The 15,804-nt window shown below is 38.0% G+C and overlaps 1 protein-coding gene across 2 annotated transcripts in view; it reads left to right on the forward strand.

Moving 5' to 3' along the window:
• Nalcn (sodium leak channel, non-selective) overlaps positions 1 to 15,804 on the forward strand; it is a 278,563-nt gene that overhangs the window by 19,687 nt on the left and 243,072 nt on the right. The window lies entirely within an intron of this gene.

Consider the following 15,804-nt stretch of genomic DNA (forward strand, 5'->3'; position numbering starts at 1 on the left):
TATTAGTTTGTATTTTCTTCAAAAAGATTTTTTTTTCCATAAAGCATAGCTACTTGTATATGTGAAAAGTAGCTAAGCCATAGATAAGTGAATATCCCTGTGAATGAATACATACATATATACATATATACATGTATACATTGTATGCATGTGCAGGTATATACATACGTATATATCTTATGATAAATTTAATTCTGTTCTAACTCTTCATCCTGTGAGCTTGAGATAGTCATTTAGTTGATGGCTGTGTGAGTGAGTGAGTGGAATAACAGGGCTTACTTCCTAAAGTTGGCTCCAAGAGCAAACAAGGGGATGAAGGAGAAGACCTGAGAAAGATGAGCTTATAGTGAAGTCCTCATTATATACTGGTTGTCATAAACAGAGGTCTAAACTTACCTGTTACAAAGCCTCCTCCCACTGTCCATTTTAATTCCTGAAAGACTTGAAAATAACTTTCTGATAATAAAAGTGTGATTTTCTGTGCATATTATCATTTCCCCTCTCATTGTATTTGTATCCCTCTTTCCACCACTTCATTGAGGTTTCTTTGGCATGTAAAATCCTGTTCAGATGAAGGTTCTTTGTTTTTTTTTTTTTTTTCTGTAAGAATTACATCCTCAGAGTAGCTTATCTCATTTCCTCTATTACATCCTAAACACTGTGATCCTTCTTGAATCCATTGTTGTGTTTCTTGTGAAGGAGGGGCTGAGGTGTGCTCTTCATCTGGTGGTGAGAGCAGATATGGACAACTTAGTTCTCAGTGTTTCCATTAAGTATCAAATCAACTGTAGAGTTTCCAAGGGAGATAGTTACTTTTAATTCCTACACTGTGTGGAAGTGTGTCAAATTTTGTCCAGTGCTTTTACCGCAAATACTGAATTAATAAATGTTTTTCTCCTTTATTCTGTTGACGTGATTCATTAAGCCAGTCTCCCATTTCTGATGTGTAGCCAAGTAGGTCATGCTGCATTTCTCTTTCAGTGTTGAAAGTTTTGGCTTCCTGATGTTTCAAATTGATACATCTTTGTTCATGAGAAGCATTATTCTCAGTGTTCTTGAAATGTCATCACCAAATTTTGAAATCAGGGCAATACTGTCTTTATGGAGTAAACATGTTTCTTATTTTTTTTTTTTTTGAAGGAGGGTACTAGGGATTGAACCCAGGGGTGCTTTACCACTGAGCTATATCCACATTCCTTTTTTTTTTTTTTTTTTTTTTGAGACAGATTCTTGCTAAGTTGCTTACATCCTTGTTAAATTGCTGAGGCTGTCTTTGAACTTGGAAAACTCCTGTATCAGCCTCCTGAGCCACTGGGATTACATCTTCCTCTGTATGTTTTAAGAATAGAGCTAATAAAAGATTGATAAAATTTTTTACTTAAATATATGATAGAAACTCTTTAGATCTGAATTGTTTGTGTTGTTGTTTTTGAGGTTTTTCATTACAAATTAAATGTATTTACCATAATGGGATATTAAGTTTTTATCTTTCTTGTTTTGTCAGGTTTAGTAAATTTTGTTTTTCAAAAACTTATATATTGTTAAAGATTGTCAATATCAGCATAATATTTTTAAAAATACTCTCTTGTTTATCCTTTTGATATCTGTAGGTTCAGTGGGAATAAGCTATTTTTTATTCCTGATGTTAATTTTTCTCATTCCTTTTTTTATGTTTTGTTATCAACTCTATTAATCTTTTCATACACAAAAACTTTCTGGCCTATTTAAATTTCTGATTTGTTATTCTTTTTTTTTCCATATGGATTCCTTCTTTTATCATCACTGTTTCTTTCTTTCTAATCACTAACAATTTGTTTTAATATGAGAATTTAGAGTTTTCCTTTGAACACTGCAGTGTTCAGCTGCATCTCTACAATTATCATATTTTGTTTTTTAATTATTATTTAATTTGAATATTCTCTGTTTGGCCTATACTGTGTGTTCTTTGACCTATTCTGTGTTCTTTGATATGTGGGTCATTTGGAGGTATGTTTCTAGAAGATTGTGACTTTCTAAAAAAGTGTTATTTTGGGTGTGTGACTTTATTCTGTTGTGGTCAGACACAAGTATGTGTAGAATTGAACCTCTGGAAGAATCATAGCATCTAAATTGGTGAAAATTCCTGAAAATTTGTAAAGACTATCAAGTCTGCCATTTTGGAATGATACTATAGAAAATTACAGTGTTTTAATCCTTCTTTTTTCCCTTTTTTTTAAAAAAATATCTTCTTTATCAATTACTGAAAGAGCATTATTACATTTTCCAAATATGACAGAAACATTCAGTCTCTCTTCTAGTTCTGTTGGGTTTTGCTTCAGATAATTTACAGCTCTAATTAGGTGCATGAACCACAAATGTCACTGTGTCCTTCTTTCTGAAAAGCTGACCTTTTGGTCATTATACATGTGAAACTTATTTTGAGTTAACTCTGTGAAATCTGGATGTGTTATGGATCAAGAATATGACCTTTAAAATTTTCCTTTAATAATAACAATTAGATTTTGTAGCTCTGAACTATTTTTAAATTTAATCATCTCTTATTTTTTGAGCAATTGTTTTCCCAAAAGAACTACAAATTAAGTGTAACTTGGTCCATTTCCTGGACTGACAATAAAAGGAAGCACGTGGCAAATTTTTCGTTAGTTTTAAAGTGTGAGCCACATAATTCTGAGCTCCCCCTGGAGATGATGAAGCCAGTGATTGAGGCTTAAATTGAGGAAGAAACTCAGCAGAGGGTCTGGCACATAGTTGTTGGTTTGACTCTCTACTTTGCAATGCTCATTCCACTGTTAAAACCTTCGTACTTTGGTTCTTTTTGTAAAAGGGAAAAGACTGCAGGTGTAGCTCAGTGGCATAACCTTGCTTAGTATGTATGAGGCTCTGGACTGGATCCCCAGTACCTAAATAAATAAATATAAGAAAAATGAACCAACCAATAGCTACCAACTTTATTTCATCCTCCCCAGCAGTGTCTGGCATATAGCATGAAGGAGGGGAAGCAACTAGAACGCCTGAGTGCTATTAGTGGGAATAGGAAATGATACAACTACTTCAAGGAAAAGCTTGATAATTTTTCAAAAAGTCTAACAATCACCTACCTTATCTCCCATCATTCCATTTGTACTTAACCAAGAGAAATGAAAACATATGTCACACATAATGTTCATAGCAACTTTATTCGAAATAGTCCAAACTGGTGACAACCCAAATTCCCACCAATTGGCAAATGGAGATCTGTATTATAAATACATTTTAGCAATAAAAAGGTTTATTGACATATACCATATTGGATGAGTCTCAAATTAATTTTGGTGAGTGAATAAATTGAGATGAAAAAACAATTACATATGCTATAATTCCATTTACATATTAGTCAAGAAAATTCAACTCTTATCTATAAAGATAGAAAAACACCAGTGCTTGCCTGGGACAAGGGCTGGGGTGAGAATAAAAGATTGAAAATGGGGGGAGGGCTAGGAAACCTGTGGCGTTGGTCAATATATTCATGATCTTGATCGTGGTTCTGTACACATGTCAACATTCATCCAACTGGGTGTTTTCCTATGTGTGGCTTATTGCACATCAATCACACCTATTAACTGTTTAAAATGGGTAGTGTGAGGCAGAAACCTAATTCTTCTCAGGGTTAAGCAATTGTCTCAGCACTATTTACCTTGCACTGCTGTGTTACCACTGAGTGTGCTGCCATGGTTCTCCTTGGCTAGATCCCTGTCTGTAAGCGGGTCTGTTCCTCTCTCTTCATTGTGCTTGATGGATCTGTTTGACAATCTCCTTCCAACATCCCGCCAGAACTCCCTTATTATCATCTGACTTTATGAGGTGGGTCATATTTTCAGATTTCTGTCTTACCCAGGCTCAGGAGTCCACCTTCTGCCTATGTGGGCATTGAAACCCAAGCTCTTAGACCCCAGATACATGATCTGATTCCTGTTCCCATTTTTCCAACTTGAATTTCTTGTGTTGCTACTCATGGACTTCCTTCTTTCTCTGGTTTTGACATTTGGGAATTATTATTTTTTCTTGTGAACCTAGATATGCAGTCTTAAATGTAATCTTTTATTGGACAGAGTTAGTCATTTGTAGTCCAATTAATGTAGTCCATCTTGCAGAACCAGCCTTCTGACTCTCATGGCTAGTATTTCCTCTTTATTTTCGTTATTATCTCATGAGATCCCTGAGGATGCATAGGAAAGGTTGGAGAGGATACTGTTAATTTAATCTCCTTATCCTTAGTACCTGGCATCCCAGCACAGAATAAGTACTTGGTAACTATTTATTAAAGTGTGGTAGATAACACATTAAATTTTGACAGATAATAACAGCATTGTGGAAAATCGACAAAGAAAAGGAAATAAAAAGGGAAAAGAAAGAAAAATAAGTCTCTAAGTGCAGGAAAGGAAAATGGTTAAAAATAGAAAAGTTGCATTCAAAGCAGAGGAAAGCAGTGATTTAGTACAAGTAGAGGCAGAAAACTTGAAAGAAGCTGTGAGTAGCAGAGTTGGCTGTGTGGGAGAGGGAAGAGACCAGCGTGGGAAGCAAAATCTGTAGGTAGTTTTCAGTTTTTGTTTTTTCAGTGTAAGTAGACTGTCAGATATGTCTAGATTTTTCTCAGAGTGAACATGAAAATGGAAAAAGATTTTGTATGGGTGGGAGACAATAGATATGGAGGAAAGAACAGAGGGAGCCTCTGGGTGAGGAAACCCCTGTGTGAGAACTGCAAAGCATGCAGAGGCTGTTTCCAAATTGAGCCTTAGAAAAACGTGTTGTTGCAGCTAGAAGCCCAGGCGTCACGCTGGCAAACCGAATTCCAACACAGATAAAGTAATGACAAAGACAAGCACATCTAGATTATACTTAACATTGACACAGACTCTGTAGCCCAACTGGAGGAGACCCACAGAGTGCCTTCCCAGCCAGGCCCTCCAAACGCTTCCCATGGCCAGCTTCATGCTACACTGGCACATAGAACTGAGGTGGAAGACCTCCTGAATTCCAAATGTGTGCTCCAGCTCATTTCATTATCCTAAAAATAGAATTCATCATGAGGAATTTCCTCAATATTGGCAGAAGGTTTGGCTGGGTGTCTCATTTTCTCTCTCACATTTGCAAAATCTCCCCACTAGCATGACCTTCACATACATCCTGTCTTCTTTTATATGACTCTTAATTTACTACTTGAAAAGAAGATAACCTAACTATCGCATGTTAATAACGCTGCTCATAATCACAGTTTTCAGAGGGTTGATGATTCATTTCGAGAACCAGTCACTGTTTTCCTTTTAATTTTCAGCTCGGTATTACTGAGTATTAAAGTCCCACGCATAAGCAGAAAAGCTGCGAACACCACCATTAGTTCTAGCCCAGACATCGATTTCATTTTATTTTTGGAGACTTAAAAAAAATGTCCACATTCAAAATAAAGCACAGAAAATATCAATTTTTTAAACAGTTTTAAACTTTTCTGTTTCCAATTGTGACTTCTCAACTCTGTGACTTAAAAAAGAACAACATCCTGTCATTTGCAACAGCATGAATGAATCTGGAGGGTATTATGTTAAAAGAAATCACCCAGGCACACAAACTCTGCATCACAGAGAGAGGAAGCTGTTTGTCTGTGGCTGAGTGTGGCAGGGGACCCTAAGTGACAGAATGGGCAGTTATTGGTCAAAGGAAGACAGGAAAAAATAAGTTTTGAAATTTATTGCAGAACAGGATGACTATAGTCAACGATAAGGCATATTTCCAAATAATAATATGAGTCAATTTCAAATGTATCATGGCAAAAACAGAAAGTAATGGAGGTGATGGCCTTGTTGATTAGCTTGACTTAATCGTTCTACAGTATATTCATATATCACACATTCTTCACAAATGTAATAAAATGATGATCTGTCAATTAAAAACAATATTAATTTAGAAATAATTTCTCACCCATCTGAGTTAGACATTAAGGTGTGATTAATATCTGATAGTTGTGATTCCAGCTGCCATGTATCAGGACCAACCCCATTTCTCATCATCAGTGGCCTTTAACATTTGTCCCGATGTCTGTCTAAATGATTTTCAGGCCCTGCAGCCTAATAGTGGGAGAGTTTCCAGATCAGAATCTTGTATATCTGGGTAGCTCACCTCCAGAGTGGATTCTGTTTAACTTATGAGGCAAACAGGATAGAAGGAGAAGCAACTCATTCCATCCAGCTTTGTTTTTTTCTTTTAAAACATATAGAAAGGAATCTTAGCTCTGCCTTCAACAGCATTACCAATAAAGTTTCAGATTCCTCTGTGATAACAAATGGCAACTAAGGCAGTTAGAGAAAAAGTCGTGAGATTTGACTGAGCAAAGCCGTTCATTTCCAAAGAAAGCTGAGAAGAACAATGGCCTGTAGCAGAAACAGGTACCAAAAGTGATGGCAGAAATCTCCCTGGAGCTGAGATAGGAGAGTGGAGAATGGAGCTGGCAGGTGAATGGAAAAGAGGAAGACTTACCTGACATCTTACTATCATCCTGAGAATGTAGGGAAAGGTATTCATAGCTTCATATCCAATAATAAAATCTTATTCACAAAAGAGATAATTAGAATAACTTTAAGCTAAGTGAATGTAAATGTTAAATATATAAGAGTTTATTACAGAAAGAACAGGTTCTGACCAAGGATTCAGGAAGTCACTTGTGGTGGCTGGAACAGTAGGTTTAAGAGGTAAAGTGACCACACCTACCCAGGACTTTCTGGCTCATCCCTGTTGTTCCAGAATAATTACTAATAGTTTTGATTTCTGCCAGAAGAAGTACATTCTATGAACATCCTTCCCAGGAGCAGCTTATAGGATTTGGTGGGATTGTATAACATATTACTATGAATTATACTAGAGACAATATAAAATTGGAATTGGGACAGTTTGCTATTGCTGGTCTAAATAAAATTTAATTACTCCGAGGAGTAAAATTAAATTTTACTTTATAAACTCTGTTCACAAATAGTACATGGAGATTCCTTGGAAAACTGGGAATGGAACCACCATCTGACCCAGCTATCCATCTCTTCTCCATCTAGGCCCAAAAGACTTAAAAACAGCATACTACAGTGACACAGCCACATCAAGGTTTATAGCAGCACAATTCACAATAGCTAAACTGTAGAACCAACCTAGATGGCCTTCAGTAGATGAATGGATAAAAAACATATGGCATTTATATACAATGGAATGTTAATCAGCAATAAAATAAGAATAAAATCATGGCATTTGCAGGTAAATGGAGTTGGAGAAGATAATGCTAAGTGAAGTTAGCCAATCCCCCCAAAATTAAAGTCCCTGTTACATATGGTCTACATCTTCATGTACACATTATATTCCAGGCAATTAGTTTCATCTGAATGTATAAAATCCTGACATACAACTTATAATATAAATTTATTAATCCACATATCTCTTTTAAAATTGTCTGCACATCAGTTCCCAACAGATGAGTCATCTGAGCCACCAATAAAATCAACCTTTCATATGACAATAATCTTTTAAAGTAAATGTAAGAAAACACTTCAGAATAAACAGAACGTCCCTATGAAAATTAATATGTGCGTTTTGTGTTTCACAAAACTATGTGTGAGAGTCTTCAGTTTAAGAAAAGAAACCCTTGCAGTTTGAAAAGAAATCTAAAAGAAATTGTGTGATGGCTTATGAAGAATTCCAAGATTTCTTTTGATCATATGTTTACTTCTCAAAAATGGATAACATAATTATATAGGTCATAAGACTTTTGTTGATAATTAGTGGTAAATAACATTTTTTGAACCACTGATCTATGTTATTGTCTCATTTGATACTTCCACCAACCTTATAGGCTGTGCTCTGTCTTTACTTCTGTGTCACAGGCAGGGAAATGGAAGCCATAAGGTTAAATAAGATGATCAAGGTGAAATGGCTTTGAAGCAGCAGAAGGTGCTTGAACCCTGTTCTCCCTCACTCTCATCTCTATGCTTTCAGCTTTGACTTCTCAGTGTATGATATTATCTTCAACATTCTGATTGCATTCTGATATCTCCAGGACCACCTGAGGAGCCTGCTTTTCCCTGTGATAGAAACTATGATAACATGCAACAATGTGAGCCTTTCCCCTAGTGCATTTTGGAAATGAATTTCCAAGACAAGAACCTTTTGGTAGAGAAAACCATTGGGCAGTCTTCATGAAAATATTAATTCTGAGTCACATCCTTGGGTTCATGTTGATAGGGGGAGCTGAGATTCTCAGATTTGGCTGGGTTAAAAATCAATGGTTCAAAACCTTAGTTTTGCATTAAAACTCTCAAAGCTGTACAGTGGAATACCAAAATTGTGTGGTTTTGTTTTTATAGGCAGATCCTGAGTCTTCACAGAAATGCTTTGCTTCTGGCTAGCCTGGGGGCAACCCGAGTTTCCTCTTCCTTTCTGGCTGTTCCCCTAGAAATGTTAGCCTCTTATTAGTCTCACAAAGAAGCAGATTTATCCATGAGTTCTGAGAGCTGTAGAGCAACTGTCGCAATTTTATTCATTCAGCAACTTTTACATATTTTTATTCCTAGAGATTGAATTGGGCAGGTGCAGGTGGTGACTGAGGGCGGATGGGGCCAGGGCTTTAAATCCTTCCCTGACCTTCACTTTTCATTTGCTAACCATTATGGAACCCTCTACACCTAACCGTCCCTCAAGGAGGGAAGCTATTGAAGTGGGAGAGTGCTTCTCTCTAGCCTGAGAACTCAGGCCAGCTGCATCCCAAAAACACAACCGAACTCTGAGCTTCTAATTTATAGGAGAGGCTTTATGTTCACTGATGCTAGTTAGCCGTGCACTCTTACAGCCGAGGTTGTGAGCCTCATGAGGAAGCAAACAGCTTGGCTCCTTGCTGCATGTGACTTTGTTGGCTGAATCTCCAATTCAGTCTCTAGGAAAAAAATAAGTAAAAATTGCCGAACAAATAAAATGGAAACATTTGGCCCAGTTCCGGTGGCCTGTTTCCATTGAGACATTGGACCCTCTGTGCACATAACTTCTCACCCTGCATTTTCCAGCTCTTAAACCAAAGGCAGAGGACCTGCTGTTTGAGATACTCTTGACCCACACTTGAAAAATAAGGAACGGACTTCACAATGTCTGTGTCCTCCTTGGTTTCTGATACGATTTTGCATTTGCCTATGTGCCTCTCATTGCCTGCCCCTGGCTCGGCTGCAACCTTGGTTCCTGTCAAGGGCACCATCTCTTATCCATCTTGGCAAAACAGTGATTGATGTAGAGAGCAAACTTGGGGAAAATAAATGTAACTGTTAAGAAACTATTCAGCTGTAGCAAGGTAAGATGACTATTGTATTTCTTTAAAATAAAACCAACCATGTATTGTCATTTAAAATTTCATAGCCAAAATATTTGAAAAATTTTTCATTTTTACAATTTTTATGCACAGTGTCTACAGACCTCTACAGCTTTGCCTGCTGAGCTAATTAGGAATGACTGAGGATTGAAAAATCATATTAAAATACTCAGTTTAACAATAAAGAGGAATTATTTCATGGAAGTGATGCAGATTAATTTGTTTATTAGAATAGGTGTGACATCAATATTATTTCTTGCCTCAGACTATTTACCTTGTTTTGCAGCCCTACTAAAAGTTTAGGTCATCTTTTGAAAATCTTTAAAAATCTTCAAAAATCAATAAATAATTTATCTCTACAAATAATATCCTTGCTTTCCAAGGTGGGATTAGTTTTCCAAAGCTGGCAGGATTGAATGAGCTAGACCCATTCAGAGGAGTTTTTAATTAAAGCTGACAAGAGGAGGCTAAATAGAAGTAAGAATGAAGCCAGATGACTCTTTGGAAAGCTAGGTGACAGCCAGAGCAGGTTCTCTGTAGGCAAATGCGGTGACAGGGACAGCCTCTAAATTTAAGGGTTAGTGTTTAGCAAGACAATGAGCCTTGTTTTCTTGCCTGCCACCAAGAGTAAGATAAGCACTACCTAAGGTATCAGAGGCCACATTCACTACTTTCCTGGGTGCGAGCCAGTGTGTGTGTGTGTGTGTGTGTGTGTGTGTGTGTGTGTGTGTCTGTGTCTATACATCTTTCCTCTGGGTTTAATTAGAATTATGTTTTTCAGTTTTTTTCTATTATACAATGTAAATTGAAAAGACACCTTACAAATACAATAAGGAGCAAATGCTCTCAGATTGTATAATGTTATCTGTTGCATATGGATTAGACATGCTAGACGTGTTTGTTTGGGTTGCCAACTTCAGAAATATATTGTCTGGGTTGCCAACTTCAGAAATATATTGTTGCTCTGCCCCTGTGAATATCTTTTTTACAATGAATGGGTCAAATTTTGCTCATCAAGAAGTCAACATTATCCTGCTGATCTTCAGTTCTTCAAGGAGCAAAAGTAATAACCATGCAAACTAATTTGCTCTCTGTGAATTCACATCACAGGTATTATTATGTGAAAACCTTGGAGGTAAAATTAGTAATAATAATCTTTTGTAAAATAGTGTTTTTTGACCTTTTTGGCCCTTCTCACAAACTAGGAATAGGTTGAACAGTCAGTTCATGGTATGTCAGTAATAGTGTTCCAATTTGGGGAAAGCCTTATTCTCTTTTCTGTAAATGTATAAGCATGTAGTTTAAAAATTATCTGGGGGGGCTGGGGATGTGGCTCAAGTGGTAGCATGCTCACCTGGCATGCGCTAGGTGCTGGGTTCAATCCTCAGCACCACATAAAATAAAAATAAAGATGTTGTGTCCACCTAAAACTGAAAAATAAATATTAAGAAATTCTCTCTCTCTCTCTCTCAAAAAAAAATTATTTGGCATGGCAATACCTGTTGGTTTACAACCTGAAAAAAACAAAACAAAACAAAACAAAAACACTGACTAGCTATAGCTCTCAGTGAGTGGGTAATAAGCGTCTCTGTCTGCCCTCATCTTCCTCCCGTGTACTGGTATATGCTGTGTTACCCAGCTTTTTATTGCTGTAACCAAAACCTGACAGGAACAACTTAGAGGAGGAAAAGTTCATTTTGGCTCATGGTTTCAGAGGCCTCAGTCCATGGTCAGTTGAGGTCACTGCTGCGGGCCTGAGGTGAGGCAGGACATCATGGTGGAAGAGGGTGGCAGAATAAAGCAGCTCAGGATATGGCCAGCCAAGAAGCAGGGGGCAGGGACTAAATCTACCCCTTTGGGGTGCAACCCAGTGACCTATTTCCTCCACATAGTCCCACCTCCCGGTTGTCCATTTGGTTCTCAATGGATTATTCCATCAAATGGATCGATCCACTGATGAGGTCAGAGCCCCTTCTGAGCCCTGCTGTATTGAGTACCGTGCTGCCAACACATGAGCTCCTGGGGACACTCCAGATACAACTGTGACATATGTATTCACAGGTTTCCACACTCCCACTTCCAGAGTGGCATGTGTAGTCCATCTCTGGAACTTGTGCCTACTGTCCTTTCATAGCAGTCACTCCAAGCGGCAGCCTTCCTTGAAGGTGCTCCATACCCACCACCACCTTCCATGGCCACGTTTTGTGGTGTGTCACAGCACTTCAGAAACACTTGGAACATACCTATCATAGCTCCTAAAGCAGCATTGTGCCGTCTTGTGACCTTTCCTCTCTCACATGGAGCAATGAAGCCCTAAAAGGAAAATATATTCCTACACACCTCCATTTCTAGCATGCTGTGTGGCACAGGAATGTCACAATAATGATTCTGAATGAATAAACAGGTATTCAAATGAAATAAAATGGCCCCACAGAGAATATAGGAAAAACAGTCTCTAAAAAAAGACTAAATAATCCTAAGCACAGTTCAGGGACTGGTCACTGGTGAGAAGAATTACAAAAGGTCAGCACTAGATGTATTGCAAGGAGCAATGACAGTTGTTTGATAGATAGCATTGTAGCAAAGAGAACTTGCTCATAAAGTCTAGAGCCACATTCAGCACTGGGTCTTATGGGTACTAGAACTGTGCATCGTCCTGCACCACACCAGGCATGTGTGGGCTTACTGGGCACATGGTTTCCTCTAATTATTTCCATTTTCTTTCATATGGAAGTGTGATGAGGTCATTCTGGGAGTTGTTTATTAAGTTGCTGAAACATTCTCACTCTACAGATGAAGAGACTGAGGCTCTAATGGTTACAGTGAGTTGCCCAAGGTAATTAAGTTGGTTAAACACTGAAATGAGATGATAATTCTTGGTTTCCAGTATATAACTCAATGCTCTGTGCCACTAAGATTAATGGTTATTTCAAAACTATAGAACTGTAGTCCTGAGTTATTATTTGGAGCTGTTATTATAAACAATTTTAGCAACAGGCTCAGAGCAAATTTTCTTAGCTCTCAAATTCCTAGTCATTGTTATTTGTAAATGGGATATTTTGTGAAGAATTTTTTAAAAAGCCATATGCCAGGAGGATAATTAAAGCCTTTTGAAAATCAATTAACTACTCAGAGGGATTCCACTACTTGTTTTTAATGTGGAAACTACTAAAGCCAGAAATTTAAAATGTTAAAAATCCATGCCAAAATGTAAGTACCATACTAAAAACAAAAAACAAGCAAACAAACAAAAACCACATACAAATCGGATGCAGTTGCTGAAGAGTTTCTTTCTGTAATTGCTTTACAAATAGATAAATTTACCATATAATTAAATAATAGTAGAAAGACAATTTCATTCACTATTCAGAAAATAATTATGAAGCACCTACTGTGTTAGGCAGAGTTTTTCAGAGAAATATAACTATTTATTGGCTCGTCTCTCTCTCTCTCTCTCTCTCACACACACACACACACACACACACACACACACACACATACACACACACACACATACACATACACAGAAATTTAAGGAATTAGCTCATGCAGTTATAGGACCTGGCAAGACCAGCATATTCAAGGTGAGCTAGCAGGCTGGAGATTCTGGCAGGTATTTCTCTTTCAGGGTTAAGTCCAAAAGCAGTCTGAAGGCAGCATGCCTTTCTCTCTGGTAGACCTGTGTTTTCCCTTAAGGTGTTCAACGATAAAATGAGGCCCATTCACCTTATTGAGGATAATATGCTGTTGTGGTTTCAGTGTGAGGTGTCCCCCAGAGCTCATGTGAGACAATGCTAGATGTACAGAGGTGAATGACTGGATGATGAGTGCTGTAACCTAATCAGTGGATAAATGCACTTGAATGATTAACTGTACGGAAGCTCTAGATGGATAGGGTGTGGCTGGGGGAAGTAGGTCCCTGATGACATATGTTTGGGGTTTCTCTCTTTCTGCTTCCTGCTGCCATGTCCTGAGCTTCTTTCCATGATGTTCTGCTTCACCTGAGGCCCAGAGCAATGGAGTCAGAGTACCATGAATGTGACCTCTGACACCATGAGCCAAAATAAACTGCTCTCCTCTAAGTTGTTCTTGTCAGTTATTTGGATCACTGTGACAAAGAGCTGACAAAAACATATGTTTTATTCATAGTCTATTCATTTACATGTTAATCACATTTCCAAACTATTTTAACCACAACATCTAGAATGGAGTTTGACCAAAAAACAAGGTTCTGTGGTCTAACCGAGTTGATCCATAAATTTAAATACCATACACTACCTGTCCAGGACTATGTGGAACAGCTGAGTTGGGAGGCATCCACAAAACAGATGACCAAAAGAACATGAATTGCACTTGTTTTAAGTGTCAGCAACCAAAAGCAAAGGTTCTTTGAGAAGTAACAGCAGGGAAACCTAACCCAGATAGAGGTTGGAGGGTGAATTTCCAGAGAGACTGACAGGAAGCCTGGGCTTTGAGGGCTACAAGGTGTAGTTTAGTGAGCAGAGACGGAAGGAGAGATTTCCATGTAGAGGAGAGATCCTGAAGGAGGCAGAAACAACCCAAAAGCTGTGAGACCATGGAGAAAAACAGAACACTTAGAGGAAAGTTATGCAAAAGCTGTTGGAAGTGTGGCAAGAGCCACATCCTTCAACATCCGTTGATCATTTGAAGTTCACCACTATCAAGGTAGCACGATCATTATGAAAAGTCTTCTATGTGGTGTGTTTGAAATGGATGGGAAGAGCCAAGAGAAAGTCACAAGGTGACCGTTAGACATCTGGGTACTGGGTCATGTAGAGGAAGGGATGGGGAGTGCTGACATTTTCAGAGATACCTTGGGGTGCATTGCAGAGAACCAATGGCTAGTTATGACTCTTGAGGTTGTCAAGGTGATCTCAGGATCTCAAGTTAACTGATTTGTTTGGGTGTTGGCACTTTTTGTTGTGATGGAGAAGGCTGGGGAAGGGGGCTGGGTTCTCTAGGGGTATTGATCTGGAGGTGCTTTGTGACCAATGGACAGGTCTAATGTAGACAGTTGGGCATGTGGCTCAGGGTCTCTAAAAAGACATCTACCATGAGAGAATATTGAGATGGTAGTTGAAATTGCATAGGGAGAAGTATTATGAGAAAATGAAAGGAAGGCTAGGGAGAAAACTCACAGCAACACACTAATAAAAGCCAAATATAGAAGGAGGTTGGCCTAAGAAAAATGTATGAAACAAGCATCTGCACAGTCCAATCTGCAGAGTCCAATCGCCTTGTACCTTTCTTCTACACTCAGGAGAAGTTTTCCACTTTTCAACCTAAATAATCAAGGTTAATCTTCACAACTCAGGATTTTTGACCTGAATCCTATCTATAGCTTTATTTACTTTCTTCTAAGTAAAATAAGATAGCATTCCCTTGGTCTCTGTGAGGTTTTGGTTCCAGAAATTCCCGAGGATTCTAAAATCTGTGGATACTTGAGTCTGTTGGATAAAATGGTACACTCTTTGCAAGAACCTATGTACATCTTCCTATACACCTCACATCATCTCTGGATTACTTATCATACCTAATGCAATACGAATGTTATGTAAATAGTTATATTGTATTGGCATAGGGATGAGAAAGATGGTGGTATGTATCAGTTCAGATGTGACCTTTCAAAATAGTATTTTCCATCGGAGGTGTTTGAATCCCACATGGAAGCTGGGAATATGGAGGGCCAATTGTGCTTCCGAGTTCCAGAGATTAGAATGTAGGCATCTTGCCAGGCGTGGTGGCACATGCCTGTAATCCCAGAAGCTTGGAAGGCTGAGGCAAGAGGATTGTGAGTCCAAAACCAGCCTCAGCAAAATCGAGGTGCTAAGCAACTCAGTGAGGCCCTGTCTCTAAATAAAATACAAAATAGGGCTGGGGATGGGACTCAGTGGTTGAGTGCCCCTGAGTTCAATCTCTGGTACAAAAAAAAAAAAAATAGAATGTAGGCATCTTTAGGGAACTAGTATTCTGCCCTCCACAAAAACAGTTTGGCAGAACATAGCCAAAAGGTCACAGAAGACACAAATGAAAAATTTTCTAATTGGATGTAGCACATAGAAATGAATAAAAGCAACTGCAGTGTTTTGAAGATCTTGGAAATTGGTTAAAAAATAAAATTAGGGAGATTATAATTCAATATTTTTTTCAAGGAATCTGTGAGTAAGAAATGCAGGTGGAGAACCTCACTTAGGCCTAAGCAGATATTGATGATGACTGGAAGCCTCATAATCTAGAATTTTCCAGGTGGAGCAGCAGTTCAACATAACTGATTCCAGAAAATCTCTTTTCTATCCAGAATATGTAAGGAAAAATGAATGAGAAAATAATAAGTTTTAACAAATAAAAATAAAATCTGTAAGATTCTTGTCAACCAAGAAAATGAAGATAAATGCCAACTATATATTCTGAATTCCTGATGT

The sequence above is a fragment of the Urocitellus parryii genome, chromosome 2 (genome assembly GCF_045843805.1).
Source record: "Urocitellus parryii isolate mUroPar1 chromosome 2, mUroPar1.hap1, whole genome shotgun sequence".
Lineage (NCBI taxonomy): Eukaryota > Metazoa > Chordata > Mammalia > Rodentia > Sciuridae > Urocitellus > Urocitellus parryii.